Below are 21,440 nucleotides of genomic sequence, written 5' to 3'. Positions count from 1 at the left end.
GGGCAATATGATGATGAGTATAGACTCAAAAATGCTCAACAAAATATTTGCAAACAGAATACAGACGAAGGTGGCTTTACTCCTGAAATGTAGGGATGGTTTAATATATGCAAATCAATAAATGTAATAATAAAACACAGAAATGGACTTAAATATAAAATGGTATCATCACCTCAATAGATACAGAAAAAGCCTTGGACAAAATCCAATGTGCCTTCATCAAAAAAGTCCTAGAAATTGTAGGATTAGAGGGAACATTTCTCAACATAATAATAGCTACACAACTAAATAGAGAAACGTTTGAAGCAATCCAACTTAATTCAGGAATGAAACAGGCATATCCACTATTCCCATTCCTTTTTTTAAAAAAATATGAATTTTTATTTTTTTATTTACTTTTTTTTATTAACTTGGGTATTTCTAATATACATTTCGAGTGTTATTCCCTTTCCCGGTTTCCGGGCAAACATCCCCCTCCCCCCTCCCCTTCCTTATGGGTGTTCCCCTCCCAACCCTCCCCCCATTGCCGCCTTCCCCCCAACAGTCTAGTTCACTGGGGGTTCAGTCTTAGCAGGACCCAGGGCTTCCCCTTCCACTGGTGCTCTTACTAGGATATTCATTGCTACCTATGAGGTCAGAGTCCAGGGTCAGTCCATGTATAGTCTTTAGGTAGTGGCTTAGTCCCTGGAAGCTCTGGTTGCTTGACATTGTTGTACTTTTGGGGTCTCGAGCCCCTTCAAGCTCTTCCAGTTCTTTCTCTGATTCCTTCAACAGGGGTCCTATTCTCAGTTCAGTGGATTGTTGCTGGCATTCGCCTCTGTATTTGCTGTATTCTGGCTGTGTTTCTCAGGAGCGATCTACATCCGGCTCCTGTCAGCCTGCACTTCTTTGCTTCATCCATCTTGTCTAATTGGATGGCTGTAGATATATGGGCCACATGTGGGGCAGGCTCTGAATGGGTGTTCCTTCTGTGTCTGTTTTAATCTTTGCCTCTCTCTTCCCTGCCAAGGGTATTCTTGTTCCCCTTTTAAAGAAGGAGTGAAGCATTCACATTTTGATCATCCATCTTGAGTTTCATTTGTTCTAGGCATCTAGGGTAATTCAAGCATTTGGGCTAATAGCCACTTATCAATGAGTGCATACCATGTGTGTCTTTCTGTGATTGGGTTAGCTCACTCAGGATGATATTTTCCAGTTCCAACCATTTGCCTACGAATTTCATACCCAAAAGATGCCCCAACATATAAAAAAGACAAGTGCTCCACTATGTTCATCGCAGCCTTATTTATAATAGCCAGAAGCTGGAAAGAACCCAGATGCCCTTCAACAGAGGAATGGATACAGAAAATGTGGTACATCTACACAATGGAATATTACTCAGCTATCAAAAACAATGACTTTATGAATTTTTACTTATATGAGTTCACTGTAGCTGTCTTCAGACACAACAGAAGAGGACACCAGATCTCATTATACATGGTTGTGAGCCACCATGTGGTTGCTGAGGTTTGAACTCAGGACCTCTGGAAGAGCAGAGCCATCTGCTCTAGCCCAATGGGACAAGACGGAGCTAGTCCCATTCCTTTTTAATATTGTATTTAAAATACTATCTTAAACAATAAGGTAAGAGAACAAAATTAAAGGGTTACAAATAGGAAAAGAAGTAAAACTATCCCCATTTGTGGATGACATACCATAGAGATTCCAAAAATTCTACCAGAAATCTCTCTAGAAATGAAAAGAAAATTCGGCAATGTAAGAGGATTAAGAATCATTAAGCACAGATCAATAACTTTTCTGTGAACCAGTAGCAAACATTCAGAGAAGAAGACCATACACACATGCCCATTCACAATAGCCTCCAAGAAAATAAAATAACTAGAATTAAACCAAACCAAGTTCTCTAAGATTAAAAACTTTAAACCTCTAAAGAAAGAGAGAAAAACACTAGAAAATGAAATGAGATCCCATGTTCATGAATTAATAGAATTAATATTGTGAAAACGACTATTCTCTCAAAATCTCTGTTATAGATGTGGTGCAATCTCAACCCAAATCCCCATCTCATTCTTCATGAAATAGGAAAAGAACTGTGCTAAATTTACATGGAACCACAAAACACTCTATACAGCTAAACCAGTCCTGAGCCAAAATGATGATGATGGGGGGGTGATAGTGGTGGGGGTGGTGGAAGAGAGATTACCATTTCAGTTCTTAAGATGTATTATAGGGCCACTGTGATAAAAATATGGTATTTGCAAAACAGCAGATATATAAAACAAAAATGAAAACTTTTGACATGTGTTTATGAGCATATGTAATCTCAGTCATACAACATTTGCCAAAAAAGTCAAAAATACATACTGGAAAAAAAAAACATCTTCAGTAAATGGTGGTAGGAAACCTGGATGTCTACCTGTGGAAGAATGAAATTAGATTTGTACCTATTACTTTGCATAAAAACTAACTCTAAACGGATCAAACACCTGAAACCTGAAACAATGAAACTGTTAGAAATTAGGGGGAGGGTGGTAATGGGGGGAGGATGGGGAGGGGAACACCCATATAAAAGGGGAGGGGGAGGGGCTAGGGGGATGTTGGTCCGGAAACCGGGAAAGGGAATAACAATTGAAATGTAAATAAGAAATACCCAAGTTAATAAAGATGGAGAAAAAAAAAAGAGCATAAGCAGTATCCTCCATGACCTAAGTGTAGAAAAGGATTTCCTGAATAGAATTCCATTTGTCTAAGAAGTAAGGCCAACAATTGACAAGTGGGACCTCATGAACCTAAAAACTTCTGCGTAGCAAACAAACAAGCAACAACAACAACAACAACAACAACAACAACAACAACAACAGTCAATGTGTTTATAAGGAAGTCCACAGAAGGGGAAAGAACACAGGTAGACATCTAGTTTTCCTACCACCATTTACTGAAGATGCTTCTTTTTCAGTATGTATTTTTGACAGGTATATATCTAAGGTTTAATATCCAGAATATAAAAAGAACTAAAACAAAAAATAAAACCATCAAAAACAAAGATACTGCCTATGGGTGTTTGTTTGTTTTACCGTTAAGAGTGCATGAATTTCAGAAGAGACTTTGAATTTTTTTTAAAGCTCTATTTATTAGTGTTCTGCCTGCATAGATGCCTGTACACCAGAAGAGGGCACCAAGATCCCATTACAGATGGTTGTGAGCAACCATGTGCTTGCTGGGAATTGAACTCAGGACCTCTGGAAGAGTAGTCAGTGCTCTTTGTGTCATGGTATGCCACAGCAACAAAAAATTAATATATAAGTTGGCATTGGACTTTGGGTTGCTGTTCTACCCTGACCATGGTAGTTTGGAGAGGGATACTGAAGATCTTGGAACTTTGAACTAGGCTGAGCTTTATGAGCCACTCTAGGAAGAGCTTGGTAGACAGTAGTGCTGGGAACAATGATGGCAGTTTAGATCCAGATCATTTATTACACATTAGTACCTGAGCTAACGACCATTCTTGTGATATTTGCACAAATAATCTTCATGCCTTCTGCCTTTGTCCTAGGAACTTCCTGAAGTAAAATTAAAAAGCAATGGACTACCTTCTTTGGTACAGAAAATTTCTAGATAGCACAATACAGAGTCTGTGGTATGGTTATTACTGATAATTCCCATGTTGGTCTAGAAGTGAAAAGGAACATGTGGAGTAATAAGAAATATAAAATGTACAGGCTGGAGGAAAAAGAAAACATCAGGAAGCTTTATGTTATATCAAGGCTTGTGTTAGAAGAAAGGCTGTAATTACTAAGCATCATATGACGAGCATCATTAAGTAGAGGTTTCTTGCTCTTCAATGAAAAAATGGAGGGGCTGGGGATTTAGCTCAGTGGTAGAGCGCTTACCTAGGAAGCGCAAGGCCCTGGGTTCGGTCCCCAGCTCCGGGGAAAAAAAAAAAAAGAAAAAATGGAAAAACCCTGAGACAAGACCCTACCTAGCTAAGCTTCCAGTGTATACAAGGAAAGGCCTAAGGAGTTTTATGCTCCTAGAAAACAGGAGCACACAACAGCTTTTACAAATGTGATTGAAGAGAACAAGGATCCATCCAAAACTGGGGTAAAACTTGGCAGTGCCAGCCATGTGGTAATGACTTTGGAAGCATGAATGAGACAAGATGATTTGTGGATTCTTCTGCTGTGGTTTCAGAGAGCCACTGAGACTAAGAAATGTGTGGCAGAAGCTCAACTCTGACTTAGTATCACTCTGTAAGGTCTGAGAGACCAGAAGTGCCTGGAAGGCTATTGCATGAAGTTGTTAAATTGAAGCCTGGATTGCATAGAGAAGTCAAGGAGAGCTGAACACTGGAAGTGGAACTAGCCTAAACAATAGAGGTCCATTGCAGGCAGTGAAGCTGAGGGGCCTGAGATAACCAAGCCCTTGAAAATGAAGGTCCCAGACAGTGGACTTGCATCTATAGAATTTTGTGTTTGCACTGCTAGGTTTCAGTCTTGCTTTAGTCCAGTTTTACCTCACTATTCCTTCATCCCTCCCTTTGGGAATGAGAATATATATTTCATGTAATTATATTAAAAGTATAACCTATACTTTAAAATTTTTAGGGTCACAGTTAAGAGATTGTCTGAGCCTTAAAAAGAGACTCAGACTTTTAACACTGCTGAGACTGTTAAAGACTATGGGGACTTTTGATTTTGGACTCAAAGCATTTTATTGCACGAGATTGCCACAGCAGGGGGAAGGAGTAGCGTGCCATGGTCTGAGTGTGATGTCCACCATAGTACTAGGCTTTTCAGTACTTGGTCCCCAGCTGGTGACACTGTTTTGGGAAGTCATGAGATCTTTAGGAGGTGGAGCCTTGTTAGAGAGGAAGAGCATTACGGAGGACATACTTTGAGAATGTATAACCTCATTCTACTTCCAGCTCATCCTCTCTGCTTGCTGTTTTCAGTTAAAAGTCTGAGCTCTCATCTTCCTGCTCTTACTAGCATCTCCCCAGCCATTATTGTTATTACTTGCCCTGGGCCTATAAGTCAAAAACTTCCTTTTATAAGATGCTTTTGAAGACGATGGAGTTTTATCACAGCAACGGGGTAAATGACAAAGGTTATAACATACATTATTTTCACAAATACATTTCAACATACATTAATTTCACAAAGCAAGTCAAAGTTTTAAATTGAAAAAGATTGAAAAGCCATATAATAAATTATCACAACACGTAGATTTTGAGTGGTGTAAATGACAAAATTAATTCAAACAGGGAAACTTATACAAAGAAAGTTCTGGTATGCTATGAGTTTACTAATGAATAATAATGAATATTTAATGGAGGAAAAATATACCAATCTTTAACAAACAAAATTATAAATCACTTTAGAGACAAATTAGACTTGAGGAAATAGATATAATATATTCCCAGACTGAAAGTCTCAATATTGTTAGGATTCTAATTCTTCCTGTATTGACTTATAAATTAAATGCTATTACAAATAAATATAGTAGGTTTTAAAAATAGAGGTGGTTTTAAATTTTGAAGGTACATATAAAGGAGTTGGGCCTAAAAAGTTAGAAATTACTTATAAAAGTATAGTTGGATGACAAGCACTGCTTGAGTTTTTGTCCTATAATAAGGCAGTTGGATAATGATATAATGACAAATAGACTAATTAACAAAACAGGGCTATAGAAATGACTTGGTGGCTAAAAGCACACACTGCTCTTGAAAGGGACCCTATTTCACTTTCTAGAGCACCTGACCTGATAGCTTACAACTATGTGTAACTCTAGCTCCAGAGGGATTCAGTGCCTCTGGGACATCCGGGTACCTGCACTTATGTGTGCACGCTCCCCAACCCTCTAACACAATTAAAAATAAATCTTCAAAAGTGAAAGTGTAATCTCTAATGTATTTATTGACAGTGAAATTACAATTTCATGTAATTATTACCTCATAAAATATTGTCGTAGGGATTTTTTAATCATGTAAAAATGCAAAACATAATGAAATGAAACTTTTTTAGTTTATGAGCCATACTTAAACAAGCATAAACTGGGAAGCTATTTGCAGAGAAATGATGCATTTGCATTCGCCTTTTCTATAAAACCTATTCATGATTAGGAAAGAGATTTTTTAAAGTCGTATTACTTTAGAAGAATTTTTGGTACATTCAAAAGAACAGATCAGGATAAAAGTGGGAGAGACTGAACTAAACACTACTGACTACTGGTCTAGAAAAAAGTACCAATAAAAATGCCTCCTAGTTATATTCTGCTATACTTATAGCTCAACATTGACTCGTGGTGTCCTTCACTAGCAATGGAGGGGTGCAACTTGCAGAGGACAGGTGACTGGAGCAGACCCCTGGCAGGATTAACACTGTGGAAAGAAGCTTGCATACCAGACAATGCCAACAACCAACCGCCAGTCAAAACATCTGAACAACGAGGCCCGTGTACCAATGGAAAAAGAGAAATTAATTACTCCAGTCACCTAAAGGTCAGGAAGAATAGCAAGGTGAGTTGTCCCTACCAAACCATTGTCCTTCCAACTCATCCTGTTGTTCTTAATGCTTCCAGGATAAATTGGTGAAAGTTTAAAACAAACAAACAAACAAACAAACATAAAAACAACCTTAGGAAGAAATCAAAAAGAAAATCCTCTCAATTGTCCAATGCCTTCCCAAGAACCTATAAGAGAACAATAGGGCCAATGATATTCTGATGCTCCCACAAGACAAATAGTGCAAAGAATAAAACCCACCACAGCTGGAGCAAAAACATTGGAATGTAAAACCATTCTTAGTAACGTCTTATGGATCCAGAAAGTATAAAACCTAGGTTAGAAACATAGAACGAACTACAGCAGCTTCAGAAGTAAATGTAGAGGAAACCGAAGACACTTGAGATCACATGTAAGCCAACAAGCCAACAAGCCAACAATCTAGAAGCCAAGAATTGCCATTTGGCAATTGAAACAAAACATTCCAAATGTGAAAATGATGTGTATATGTTTCTATAGTAGAGATGGAGGAAAGGAAAACACTATATGTATTAAAGGGAGAAAGATGGCTCTTTTTAGAATTGAGAGGGACAGATCAACAAAATTATATCTGTTGCCTATCTGTTGCCATTAAGGAATAAAGCCTAGAGTAGGATGGAGAAATGAAGATGAATTTCCTCAATGCTTTGTCCTAGTGTAAGAAAGGGGACTTTGGTATTTCTGCATGTTCTTGGGGTTGTAGCAATGTCGAGGTCAAGGTTTCCAGAATCCAAATGAGATTTAGGTTCTGACATGCAGGATATGACAATGATTCTCTCCCAGAATGTCCTATCTCATGCCCAAACAAAAATAACTTCTAGTTTGCTCATGTCGTGTAGTGTTTTATTGTACTTTACCCTATGGTGAAGTCAACCAGAGGATAACAAGAGGATCAAAGCATCCTTTCAAGAGTCACTGCCATTGGCTGGAAAGATTCCTAGAACACACATGGCAGCTCACAACTATATGCAACTCTATTTCCAGGGGACCTATCATCCTCTTTATGGCTTCCGAGGGAACCTGCCACACATGTGGTGTAGAGTCACACGAACATAAAAAATACCCTTGCACATAAAGTAACATTTAAAAAAATTACAAAGAATTACTACCACAATCGTGAAAGACCACAATAATGAAGTTTGGAGCCATAAAGCAAGACTAATTAGGCTGTTTCTTAACAAGTCTGGGTTGGGGAAGTGTCTTACTAGGATGGAATAGTTGAATTGGTCTGCCCAGCCAGCCAGCAGCAAAATATTGTTTGCAGAGATTATTTTCTTTTTTAATAGTATATATTAATGGGGCTGGGGATTTAGCTCAGTGGTAGAGCGCTTACCTAGGAAGCACAAGGCCCTGGGTTCGGTCCCCAGCTCCGAAAAAAAGAACCAAAAAAGAAAAAAAATAGTATATATTAATTATAAAAATAATGTTTTTTATTATATTTTTGCAGATATAATACATTTTGATCATGTTCAAGTCCCTATTATGCATCTATCTCACTTATTCTCTTTGATAATTTATTACATTCATTCCCTTCTCAAATGTTACAGTTTACTATTATGTGTATTTCTATAACTAGATTCTGCATGTATGAGAAGACATGAAAACATTCATTTTCCTATAAATGACATGATTTAATGTTCCAGGGTCCTGCCTATTATGGGTGTCCTGTCCCTAGGAGCACTCATCTGGGCTGTATCAGAAAGCTAACTGAGCAAGCCAGGAAGAAGCATACCTCCATAGTTCCTACCTCCAGGTTCTTTCTTTTTCTTTGAGACTAATCAAAGTTCATCTTGCCTCTGTTCATAGTGACAGAACTGGCCAATTAAGTGCCCATTAAGCAATACTAATAGACCTCTTGAGCTCAGTAACTTAACTCCAGTAATGACTGGACCGAATTCAATTCCTTGAAGATATTTAGTCCCTAATCTTCCTATATATAAGATGGTGAACATACACAACTTAAGCCAAGTGCTGACAAAACCAATCCTTTCCACAACTAATTCAGTCTATTGATGATATAGCATGTCCCAAATACTGCAGCAGTGAGAAGAGGTAAAAGAGTAGACACGCCAAGGAACCAGATGAAGGTCACATTTGAGGGCAGATGAAAGCTGACTGGAGGTGACAAGGCAGGTCACAGCGTAAACAGGAATCCAAAGGTTATAATACGGTGACTAGAAAGGTGAGAGTCAAGCATTTTAATTTTGCCAGATTGAAAACTCAACGCTGCAAGTGGCAAACTCCATATAGAAATACTTAGAAATCTATATTTATACTAATTTTAGTACAAACACATACATTTTCTTGCTTTAATCACCTGAGAAGACCTGGAAGCAATGAGACTCGTAGTAATGAACAGAGCTTTCATGTAGACCTTTTGGAATTTACTACCATTTTCTAAAAAAAGAAGCCAATGTTCCTTAAATAAATACTTCATTCTGGGACTGAAGACACAAACATTCAGCATAGAATATTTTATAGCACCCCAAACTAAGGAAAAAATAGGACAGGAGGAAGGAGGGGAAAAAAGAAGTTCAGAAAGGGTTTTGAGGAAGGAGAAAGAAAAGTAGAGAGGAAAAGAAGGGGGAGGTAAGGAAAGGTAAAAAAAGGAGGGAGGGGAGTGAAGGGAGGCAAAAGGGAGGAGGGGAAGTAGGAATAGGAAGAGTTTGGGGAGGAGGGAAAGATTAGGAAGGGAGGAGGGAAAGGCTAAGAGAACAGAGGAGAAAAGTGAGGAGTGGAGAAGAGATTGAAAAAAGAACGGGTGAGGGAGGGGCTGAGAGTTTAGGCAGGGGAAAGAAAGAAGAAATGGTAGGTAAGGCAGAAGGGGAGTGATGTGTTTTATAAAAAGATAAGGAGGCTAGAGTTAAGTTTGGTGGAGGTATGGTGTGGGGGAAGGGGGTGCCTCTGCGGGCCCATGTCACTGCAGTACCAACACAGGACAATATAGTATAGAATAGTGTTTATTTATGACATGGGGAAGGGTGTTGAGGGAGTAGAGTCAGGGAAAGGCAGAGAGGTGTGGGGGAGGGAAGGAGGGAAGGGGGTAGAGAGGCTGGCCTTGAGAATGTGGAGAGAGGGGGGAAGGGAACTAAAGCAAGAGAGGAAGGGAAGAGACAGAGAAGAAGGGGCAAGCAGCAGGAGTCAGGTACGCCTGGCTGTTGCCAGGTAACTGTGAGGCGGAGCCTAGATGAAATGCTAACAGGGAGAGAAGACTTAGAAAGGAGGAGAGAGGGAGGGGAAAGGAAGGGATAAGGAAGGATGGGATATGGGAAGGAAGAAGAAGGAAGGTGAAAAAGAGACATGGGGGAAGGGAAGAAAAGATTCTAATGATATATACAATGACCAGGATGTGCTAAAACCATCGAGGAAGCAGGAGAACTCACTATAGTTCTAGCTGGAAAGCTCTGAGCAGCTGAAGTTTTCTTACTAGAAACCTATAGATACAGTCTCATCAAAAAACAAAACAAAAACAAAAACAAAAACAAAAACAAAAAAAACAAAAAACAAAAAAACCGGATAATTCAGAACTGAAGAAAAGGACTGGGGAGTGTTTATCAAACCCACCAAGATCAATAAAAACAAGGAATTTGAGAAATTCTCATTATCAAGAAGACCCTAAAGAGAAACAGTAACTGAATATAATGTGAAAATTGTGCTATTTTAGAAGAGAATATTTAGAAAGAAGTCTGAATTAGGCATGGGCTTCAATTAATAATGTATTGGTCATTATGTATAATAAATACATTGTGATAATCTAATGTATTAATAAGGTAAACTGTTCATTATATGGAAACTAAATGATTTCTCAATTTACAGTACATCTGGAAATATTTAATTTTAATTTTAATTTTAATTTTATTAATATTTCATTATCATTTGAAAACTACTAGTTTGCCTGAACCTGTGTGGATTCTTTATTCTCGCCCATTGATTTTTGAATTTATTCTTTTAGTAAATTTTAATCCTAATCATAAGTCTTAAGAAAAGTCAAATAAAGCTTTTGGGAATCAAATCATGGGTTTTGGGAAGCACACTTAGGTCAGTAGGATGGGTGGCAAGTGCCTTTACAAGTTGATCTATCAAGATTATTTTTAAAAAGGATGAAAAGGTTTAGAAATGAGAAAATCTGAAATAAATACAAAAGCACAATTAAAAATTAAAATGAGTTATTTTTAAAAACAAATGAGACAAGCAAAACCCTGTACAAAACAATTTTTAAAAAATAAGAGAGGAAAAAGAGGGACAAAAACAAAAATAAAGTTGTTCTGGGGTCTAAAAATGAGACCCAACCTGGAGTTTTGTAACCGAATTTAATTTACTACAGCCTTTTTGTCAGAGACAGCCCTGGGAAGCAGTTGTAAGAAACTTGGAAGTGGGGGTGGGGGAACAGAGGGCTGGAGAGAAAGAAGATTGCTCACTATCAAAAACATAGAGAGAGACAAAATTTGCAAGAATTCATGAAGGGAAATAAAATAAAAAACCTATTAATAAAATACAACGAAGGAGAAACAGTGTTAGAAGTGTGAAAAAAAGAAAGCATCAGAGTGCAAGAGTTGTCGCTGGAGGTATGCTGGACATGCTTCAGGAGTGTGGGAGGCAACCACAGGAGTGAGGCCAGCAGAGGGACTTTCTAGACCAGCTCAATACTAATCATCTTACTGGAGGGATACAGGTGTGGTTATCAGGTAGCATGCTGACGCTTGTGCAGCAGTGAGTGGCAGGTAGGTGGCTCCAGAGGTTTATCCACCTGCTACTAAGTGCGATTCCATTCCAGGGTTAGTCCCAGGTAATGTGAATTGCTTCCAGCCACCTGAGGGTGGGGGTTACTTTCCCCTACAGTATCTGATCTGAGCTTGCTCATCGACATCTCCCCTCTCTCTGCCCCGCCTCAAGGTTTTTACAGCTGCTTCCCAGGGCTGTCTCTCACAAGAAGGCTGTGGCAAATTATATTCAGGTTACACATCTCCAGGTTGGGTCTCATGTTTAGAGCCCAGAACAGCTTAATTTCAAACAATTATCTCAAGATGTGTTCAACTTCTCATGTCTGGGCCACAGGAAGTAACAAAATAGGACTTCTATTTACAGGCACACATCTCTCAGAGGGATAATGGTCTCACTAAAACTGCAACTGGTTTTGTAGGAGGTGTGAGCTTGTCACAAAGGATAGCCCCCTAATGTGTTTTCCCCAGGACTGTCTGGCTCGTGTTCCAGAAAGATCTTCTGCTCCCCACCCCCACTCCCATTCCACCAGCACCTGCGCAGATGGTGGTGCTTTTTTCTTGGATAGCTTCTTTTCTGCGTATCACCCCTCTGAAGCTCTGTACTGTTCCAGTACTCTATATCATTGTGAATTTCTGATGCTTTTTTTTCAAGTCTTTTTATTTTTATACATGTCATTCACTAGGTCACAGAGGTACCTTCTATAAGTCAGTCATCATACCCAGAAATCTGTACCTTCCTTTTTTCCCCACGTAAGTACAAACACTTTACTTGAGTAGATATAATGGTTTTTTTTAATCCAATCATGGTATTAGGAGTACATAATTTTTAATCTCTTATTACAAAACAAACTGTACTACAATCAATAATCTTTTACAAAGATTATTTTACAAAGAGGTACAGCTCAATGATAAAGCGGTTTGCCCAGTTTTATGTGCAAGTCCCTGATATCAAGCTCAAGTATTAGAATAAGTAATGCAAAATAGTAATATTCATACAATATTTCAGCTATCCATAAATAGACCTTTAGGTCACATGTCCAGAAGTGGAATTACTAGATTGAAGAATGAATGTATATGTAATTGAGTTTAAGATCGTCAAATTATCCTCTATAATCATGTCCATGTACCTCCAACAGTCTTTCCTTACACCCTCACCAACAGTGTTTTCCAGAATCTAAACTAATGACTAGTCAATATATATAAGAAAAAAGAATTACAATGTATGTTTAATGGCATTTAGAAAACCTGGTCATATTTTTACATGCCCAAATACATTTATTTTTCTAGGTACCATTTATTCATGTCTTATGCCTAATTTCTCATTAGTCTTTGCTTGAATTCTAGATGCTCTTTCTATTATTGGAGAAGCTCATTCTTAGTCGTGTGTGTGTGTGTGTGTGTGTGTGTGTGTGTGTGTGTGTGTGTGTGTTTCAATTGTGTCTAGACTAGCAAAACTTAGTCCTTGTGGCATTTATGCTATCTTCTCAAAACCAAACTGATGTTCTATTCCATTAACATAGTAACTGAAGATATAGGCCAGTTTTGCCTGTGTTATGTTCTGACTTATAGGTTGGGCTGAACCTGTTCATTAGTGCTGCAAACCCTGTCATACAGATGTCTAAGAGTTTGCCCTAGGCTGTGGAAAGCATATGTCATGATATCCAGGGCTTCTAGAAGACAAAGTATATAGATAGGTGGAGAAGCAGCACCACCAACCAGAACATATGGGCCAAAGAGATGGCATTGCTACCCACTGTCTAGTTGTCATGGTGTGGTTGCTTGAATAAAATTAGTCCCCATAGGCCCACAGGGCGTGGCACTTTAAGAAGGTGTAGCCTTGTTGGAGTACAAGTGGCCTTGTTGGAGGAAGAGTTGGGTAGGCTTTGGGGTTTCATGCTCAAGCCACAACCCCAGTGTGGCATTCTCTTCTTGCTACCTTCTAGATTTAGACCTCTCAGCTACCTCTGCAGCACCATGTAAGCCTTCATGCCACCATGAGTCTCACCATGGTGATAATGTACTAAACCTGTGAACTGTAGATCAGCCCCAACTGAATGCTTTCCTTTATAAGAGTTGCCGAGGTTATGGCATCTATTCACAGTAATAGAAAATCTAAGACAGAAGTTAGTACCAGGGGCTGGGGTATTGCTGTGGTAGGCCTGACTGTGCCTTTGTTTGGAGAAATATGGATTCTGGAATTTTAGATTAGAAAAGCATTTGAATGCCTTAAGTGTGGCTTAATGGGCCATACTCATAGAAACATGGAAAATATTTGTGCTGAGGGTGATTTGTAATGTTGGGGCCTGGCTCAAACAGTTTCAGAAAACAAGAATATTTGTTTATAGCCTAGAGACTGTCCTTGTTATATTTTGATGAAAAAAATGTGGTTGCTTTTTTTCCATGTCCAAAAATTCTGCCTGAGGCTAAACTGAAGAGAGATTAACAGCTTTGGCTGAGGAGATTTCCAGACACCCTAGTTATACACCCTAGTATTACTGTGGCACTTGGTATTAACAGCCATGGTTATATAGCTCTATAATAGAAAGGAGCATGCTAAACGAGGTAAAATCAAAAATGTCCAGTTTGAGAAGAAAAGGAGTACAAGGAAGTGTAATGGAATCAAGTCTAGTGCTCAGGGAGATAAAACCTTTAATGAAAATCCTGATGCAAAACAGAATAAAGGGAGGGCAAAATCCCACTCCTCTAAGCTTCCAAGCTCTGAAAAGGAATTAAAGAAAAGTTTAGTGCCAGGTGTGCTGGAGCACAACTTTAATCCCATCGCTTGGGAGGCAGAGGCAGGTGGATCTGAGGTCAAGTCCAGTCTGGTCTTTAGAGTGAGTTCCAGGTCAGCCAAGCTTAGGCAGTAAAGCAAACCATCAGAACCAAAAAGCTATTGTAGATGTGATTGGATGAGGGAGCCTTGTTCCAACTCCAGAAAGCAGAAGAACTTAGCAGGTTCGGCAACCTGGCTCTGGCTTTAGTCTGGGAGAGAAGAAGGGTGTTATAGAATCCCTCTCCAAGACTAAGGAACGCTACTGAGGCTAGCTATGTGTCAGGGGTGTCCCTGCATGGAGGCCTAGAGAGGTCATCATGGAAAGCTGTGAAGGTGAAACCTGGATTGACTTAAAGACCCCAAAATGTTGGCGATGTCAGAGCCATGGGATGCCTGCCAAGGAAAGCTGCTGACAGGGAGTGGAGCCAGCCCGAGAGGAAGAGCTGGGTTGCATCAACAAAGATGAAAGGAGTTGAAGATCTGAAGAGTACTTGATGTCAGACATGGAAATATAGACTTTGGAGTTTGCTTGAGTGGGTTTTGGTCTTACTTTGGTCCAGTATCTCCTCATTATGCTCTTTTTCCTCCCCTTTGGGGTGGTGACATGTATTCTGGGCCATTGTATGCTGGAAGTATGTGATATACATTATGATTTTGATTTTATAGGGCTTACAGTTAAGAGACTGCATGCATCTCACAAGAGACTTTAGACTTTTAAACAGGTTTGAGACCATTATAGTCTATGGGGACTATTTGCATTTTGCATTATGATATGGCTACAGGCCTATGGCTGCCAGAGCGTAGACTGTGGTGGCTTGAAAAAAAAATGGCCCTGATAGGCCCATAGGGAACAGCAGTTAGGAAGCCTGGCCTTGTTAGAGTAGATTTTGCCTTGTTGGAGGAAGCACGTCACTGAGGGTGAGCTTTGAGGTTTCAGATGCTCAAGCTACTCCTTATGACATTCTCTTTCTGCTGTTTGATGATCCAAATGTTGGCCTTTCAGCTATCTCTCCACCACCATGTCTAACTGCATGCCACTATATTTCCTCGCCATGATGAAAATACACTAAACCTGTGAGCTGTAAGGTAGCCTCAGTTAAATGTTTGCCTTAAAAGAGTTGTCATAGTCATGGTGCCTCTTAACAGCAATAGAAACGCTAACTCCAACACATATGGTGACCTCCATAACTTAATGGCATGTAAAGATGAAATTCTAAACCCAATCCCCACTGATAAAACAAATCAGAAAGCATTCCTAGTGATGCTGCACAGGAAAAAGGATTCAGACTTTTGATGAAAATGGAACTTTTGACCTTTTTGACTGAGAGTGGCAGGAATGCTCCTTTATTGCCATCCAGTAAGCTTCCAAGTACAATACAGAAGGAAAGTGGAGATGCATTACTGCTGCATGGTGCGTTCTCTTGAACTCTCCAATAGGACCTCACTTGACAATGTCCCAGAAGAGAGGAAGAAAACCTCACTATTGTTAGGTGAATGTAATAACAATTCTAAAATTTTTGTTTCTTTACAAAAAGCACAGAAATAAGTTGAGAAATGTGGCACATACCTTTAATTCCAACACAAGGGAGGCAGAGGCAGGCAGATCTCTATAAGTTTGAGGCTAGTCTGGTCTACAGAGTGAGTTCCAGGACAGCCAAGGCTATACAGAGAAGCCCTGTCTTGAAAAACAAAACAAAATATTACAAATATTACAAAACTATTAGAAGACTATGTTTATGTTTTAATCCCGGAGTGCGATATGGGTCTGCTTCAGACTGTCTGTAGCAGCTGACCGTGACTTACCTTGCGTTCTAGCAGAGACATGGTTTTGCCTGCTGAAGATAGTTTCTGCAATTGTGTGATATTTAGAATTCTGGGAACTTTTCAGAGGATAAATAAATGCTAGCACCCGGAGAGGCGAAGTGGTTCTTTCTTGGTCATTCAGAGGGGTTGGTTGCAGTTTGTTAATAGTCCTGCTCAAAGAGACAAGAAGAAATAAATTAGATCCAGATTTCTTCATCTCTCTCTCCCCTGTATCCTCATTCTCCTACCGAGTGATATGGGGTCAGACTAGGGGTGGGGGATAAAGGGTGGGGAAAAAGAGGAACCCACAAAGTAGCAAAGACCAACTACAAGCAAAGACAAGCAAAGAATGAAATTAGATTTGAGGTTCTCTCTCTCTCTCTCTCTCTCTCTCTCTCTCTCTCTCTCTCTCTCTCTCTCTCTCTCTCATCCCCCTCTATCTTGCTTTTTCTCCTATCTAGTGATAGGGGTGAAATGGGATGCAGGTAAAAGGTGGGAAAAAGAATCCACAAAGTAGTAATGACTGGTTACATATAAGCATAAATGTCCTGGAAAGACATGGTTCCCATTAATTCAGTAAGGATATAGGTTCTGGATAATTTCTGGAAGGGATGAAAGTCTTCTCTGATGCCATTCCAGTAGAGGCTGGGGCTTTAGACACATTGTTACAGTGATGATGGGTAACTAGGCTGGTCACTTAGCCTTGGATGGTACTAATGGGTGGAGACTTGTAGCATTTTTATGGTCCTTGGCTATATAGTACTATAGCTATGGTCTTAGAGTTTTCTGCCTTGCTTAGTGACTACTTTCCAGGTCCTTTGGTTAAAGAAAGCTGGCTTTTTACTTTATGCCTGTTAGCCTCTGCAACTCTAGTCACTTAAAAAAATGTCTGAGACCTTCTGCCCATGTTGATCCCACAGATGGGAGCCAGTCTGCCCATGGTTCTCCACTTTGTACTCTCTTCTAATTGTTTTGACTGCCCCCCCCCCAAGGACCACAGATATTCTCAGCATATTCTCTTTCTGGAAATGAAAGTCTCTCTCCGTAGTTTTGAGGAGAAAAGTAACATCTATGTCTGAGACACCACTGTTGTCACTATAAATAATTTGTTAGAGTAGAACAAAAATCAAGGTGAGGGGACCAAACAGTAAAGTCCTATAGCAGTCAAGGAAAATGTCAGTAGAAATCCAAATTATCTCAGCAACAAGGCAAAACTTTTTCTGCCTTTACTTGCTCATATTTTATCATAGGTCTTCTGAGGACATTGCTTCTTCTGGTATTGAAACTTGGATTTTCCACTATATCTGTAATTTGGCCCAGGAATGTGAATCCTTATTTGTGTGTTGAGGTGGTGGGGTGCTGGGGATTGACCCAAGCCTTGAGCATGGAAAACAAGCCAAATCTTCAGCCCCAAGGACATGAATTTCATGTGGCTGCCCCATGTGATTCTGACCTACAGGGTTAATTGAAGGAAGTAACTCTTAGTGTCTTATCCTATGCACAATTAAAATTATCCAGGGAGCTGTTGGAAATCCAGTATTCACTCTAAAACAGCTATTCTCACCCTGTGGGGATCAAATGACCTTTACATAGGGGTTGTCTAATACCATAGGAGAACAGAGATATTTACATTACAGTTCATAGCAGTAGCAAAATTATAGTTATGAAGTAGCAATGAAAATAATGTTATGGTTGGGGGCCAGCACAACATGAGAACCTGTATTAAAGGGTCACTGTATTAGGAAGCTTGAGAACCACTGCCCTAGATCAATTGCATCTGCTAGGTGAGAGGCTCATTTGCTTTGTCTCATCACTGAAACAGGCACAATGATGACACCCACTTCATAAGAATTGTGATAAATTTAAAGAAGTAATATATTTAAATCACCTGTCACTTACTGGTTGCTCAGTAACTAACAGGTTCTCCTATGTGGTCCTTGAAGGATTGTAATATTTATTCAGTGATTATCACTGATTGCTCTAAATAATGTATAATTTCAGGCAGAAGTGGCAGGGAGAATTAGAGGCTGGCAGACAAGAGAAATTTAGGGTGATGTTTTTGAGGTGTACTGTCCTTTGCTGTACATGAACAAAGGCTAGAGGGGCCCGTATGTATTCTCATTCTGATGAACTCATTTGAGCACTTCATAGAACATCTTCCTTGTAGCAACACACAGGAGCTCTGGGACTTTTAAAAGTTATGTTTTGAAGAGTGACTTTCTTCCCACTCTCCACCACTGTCTCCTAATGTGTTTGATTTTACTTGCCAATTTTCACCACAGGAAGAATTGCTTTTTGACTTTGATCAACGAGTAAGTCAATCTAATTTGTATAGTGACCCAGAGAGCCCAGAGGCAGAAAGAACAAATAGACAGGCTTGTTGAAAACTTTCAGAGACTCAGATTCAAATCCTATCTATAACACATAGTAGGTGAACAGTCTTATATATACAAATAATACGAAGCACATGACTTTGTTCCACACAAACAAAACTATATGGCTAGAAATGAGGTGGTAGAGGGTCAAGAATAAAAGCTCTAGATTTGGAAGGCATACATGTTGACTAGGATCAATGTGGAGAGCCTAGCACATAATAGGCCTTTTGTAAACAAAACTATCAGTGCTTGATAATGCTCAGATTCAACTGAGAAAAGATGACTCCAGAAGCTTGAGCAGGCAGTCAGTAAGGAGAGTTAGGAAGGTCCAGGCGCTAAGGACTGCTAGGAAACTACCAGCTCCCAATTCCAGTTCCCACCACTTATGGATTTTGAAAGGAAAGTTGTGTAACATCTCTAAGCCTCAGTTGGCTCATCTGTAAAATGGGCAAGTCTGTGATATCTACCTCACAAGGATTTTGGTAATGAAATGAGGGAGTATATGCAAATTGCCTGCCATTTACTAGGTGCCCAATAAAAATAGTTGCTTTACCCTTTCAAAGTGAAGCATTTTTCAGCCAAAGCATTAATACCAATGCTTCCTTTTATTTGATAAAGCAGTCTATATCTGATTAGCTCTTTAGAAATATCTCTTGGGGTAGAATTATAATGTGTCCTTCACTTCCTTCAGAGGAAGATTTGGCTCAAATTCTGTGCTTAAGGAAATCAATGGCTTCTGAAAATCATTTGCATAAGTACTTCTGCTATCACAATGACATAAAAAATGCATCCTGATCCTGTACTACACTTAGGACAGAAATGGAGCTGCAAAGACCAGACATATTCCTGCCTGGAGATTAGCTGCTTCTAGACCCCTTTTCCCTCAGAAGCTCTCTGCTGCTCTGATTTTTCTGAAATATTCTAGAAAACTTCTGGCCATTGAAATGGCAGTGGAAGAAGTTTAGGACTTAAGAAGACGTCAAGCTCCTCATGACATGAGATAAGAGCTCTAACTTTGCAATAAACCTACAAAAAACCCAAAACAAAACAAAACAAACTCCCCAAACTGTTTACTATACCTTGCCGCTGGTGTCTTCCTAGGGCCTATGACGTCTTGAGTCTGTGGACAGCCTCTTGCCCTTAGGAAAGGCTTGGCTTTCTCTAAGGCTTCCCATCAGACCAACAAATTACATCTAGTTGGTTGGTCCTAAAATGGGGTACAGGTCAGTGTGCCCCAAATTTACATATCACTGTTTTACTGAGAAAGTAAGGCATTACCTCAACCTCCAGTTGCCCAGGTTTATACAGGCTTATCAAAGTTCTATGTTACAATATCCTGGTTGTGGCATTTGGAAAAGTTTCTTAATCTTACCATATTCAAATTTCTTCATTTATGAACCACAAGAAGACTAGCTCCCACAGCTGTTAGATTTGAATAAGACAATGCTTAACAAATGCTGCAGAAACTCTCAGGATCTCACCATCATGGTGCTTATTAAACCAAGTTGTTGAGATCATTGGTTCTCAACCTGTGGGTTAAATATCAGATATTTTATATTACAATTCATAACAGAAATGAAATTATGACTTAGCAATGAAAAACACATTATGGTTGGGGTCATCACAACATGAGGGACTGTATTAAAGGATTGTAGAACCAGGAAGGTTGAGAACCACTAATTATCCTTCTCAGGGCTATGGTTTTGAAGGTGAATATACTCAAGGGTTTTCTTTTCTTTCTTTGTTTTTTCCTTCCTTTTTTTCCTCAAGTGTTTTCAATGGTCAAAATATTTCACAATTTTGGTCAAGAAATAGCTGATAACAATGAAAGGGAATGTTATTTTATTTTTATTTTTATTATTTTACTGATGTGAATGCTGAGTTTTTGGAGAAAGCAGAAATTGGAATTATTTTGGGCTGCCTGGAGTGTCATTCTCTTCTAAATTAATAACCTAGCTACACTTCACCCCAGTGATACCACTCTGTGGACTCTATTTCCCACAACTAAAAAGAATTGGAAATCAAAGCTGTGACTTTGAGTAGGAGTATGGCCGAGTCAATTGTGCTTCCAAACAGAGGACCTTTTTAAGAAAGTCGTCGTTTATATGGTGTATTTTTAAGTGAGAGAAGTAAGCATACGTGGATGCCCTCAAGAATCTATATAATTATACAGACCAGCAAATACACATTCAAATATGCTCCAGTTTCCATCACTTCCTGTATTTTCCCCCCAGAGAAGATGCAATGTAATGAGGAAGGCTTCATTTTTCATACAAAAGTTATCAACAGCGAATATTTGTAATTTTTGTATTGCTTGGTACTATTTAGACAAATGTAAGTTTGGCACACATGCTCTGAGAGACCACCAACAAGATGTTACTGGAACATTTCTCAAAAGGAGAAAAAATAATTTCATCATTTCTTATTCTACAGAAGCAGAATTTTCCAATTTCTCTTAAATGTTATTGGTAACCAATTGGCAGTCCTCCTCACAAGGACACTGGGCTGGCAGCCTCGAGATAACTGGGTGGGATGAGCATACCCATGTACCTTTGGTGACTGAAATTTTGTTCTATATGTCTGAATCATCAACTCAAAGAAACTAAAATTTCCCTTAAGCATTGTATTTCAAGAACCATAAGCTCTCTCAACAGTTTAACCGAAGGTTCCTCAGTAGGGGGCCGTCAGCCTTCTCCCAACATCTCTGTCTCATACCCATCTCATTCTGTCTCATGTAAACTTCTCTGTCCAGAAAACTCCCTTACGTAGCCTTTTGATGCAAGATTCAGCATCATATTGTCATCCTTGTAATGAAGGTCCCCTGATCTCTTTCTCTGTTTTATCGAGTTTCCTCTGAGGTTAAAACCTTTAATCTCAGAGGAAAACTTCTCAACATATAGGATGTGAAAAGGGAAACAGTGTATTTGAGGACAATGTTTCTAGTGAGGTAATAAACAACAGGATGATCAAAGGGGAGATGAAATGCTACAGCCTACAGGGCAGCTCTTTAAGGTAGGAAGTAGACAACTTAAAAGGGCTTTAGGAAGTCCCTGAAGCTGACAAGATTCACCAGGTCTTTTCCTCCTCCAAGAATCTATAAGCAAAGACTGCTGAAACTCACTCTCAGACAAGCCAACCTGAAAAGAAGACTCTCAAACAAGCCAAGCTACAAAGAAGAGTCTTGGTCAAACTTAGCTTCTTAGAAGCAACTTAGACCAAGCAGCGCA

The sequence above is a fragment of the Rattus norvegicus genome, chromosome X, assembly GCF_036323735.1.
Source record: "Rattus norvegicus strain BN/NHsdMcwi chromosome X, GRCr8, whole genome shotgun sequence".
Lineage (NCBI taxonomy): Eukaryota > Metazoa > Chordata > Mammalia > Rodentia > Muridae > Rattus > Rattus norvegicus.
Note: the sequence above shows the minus strand (reverse complement) of the source record.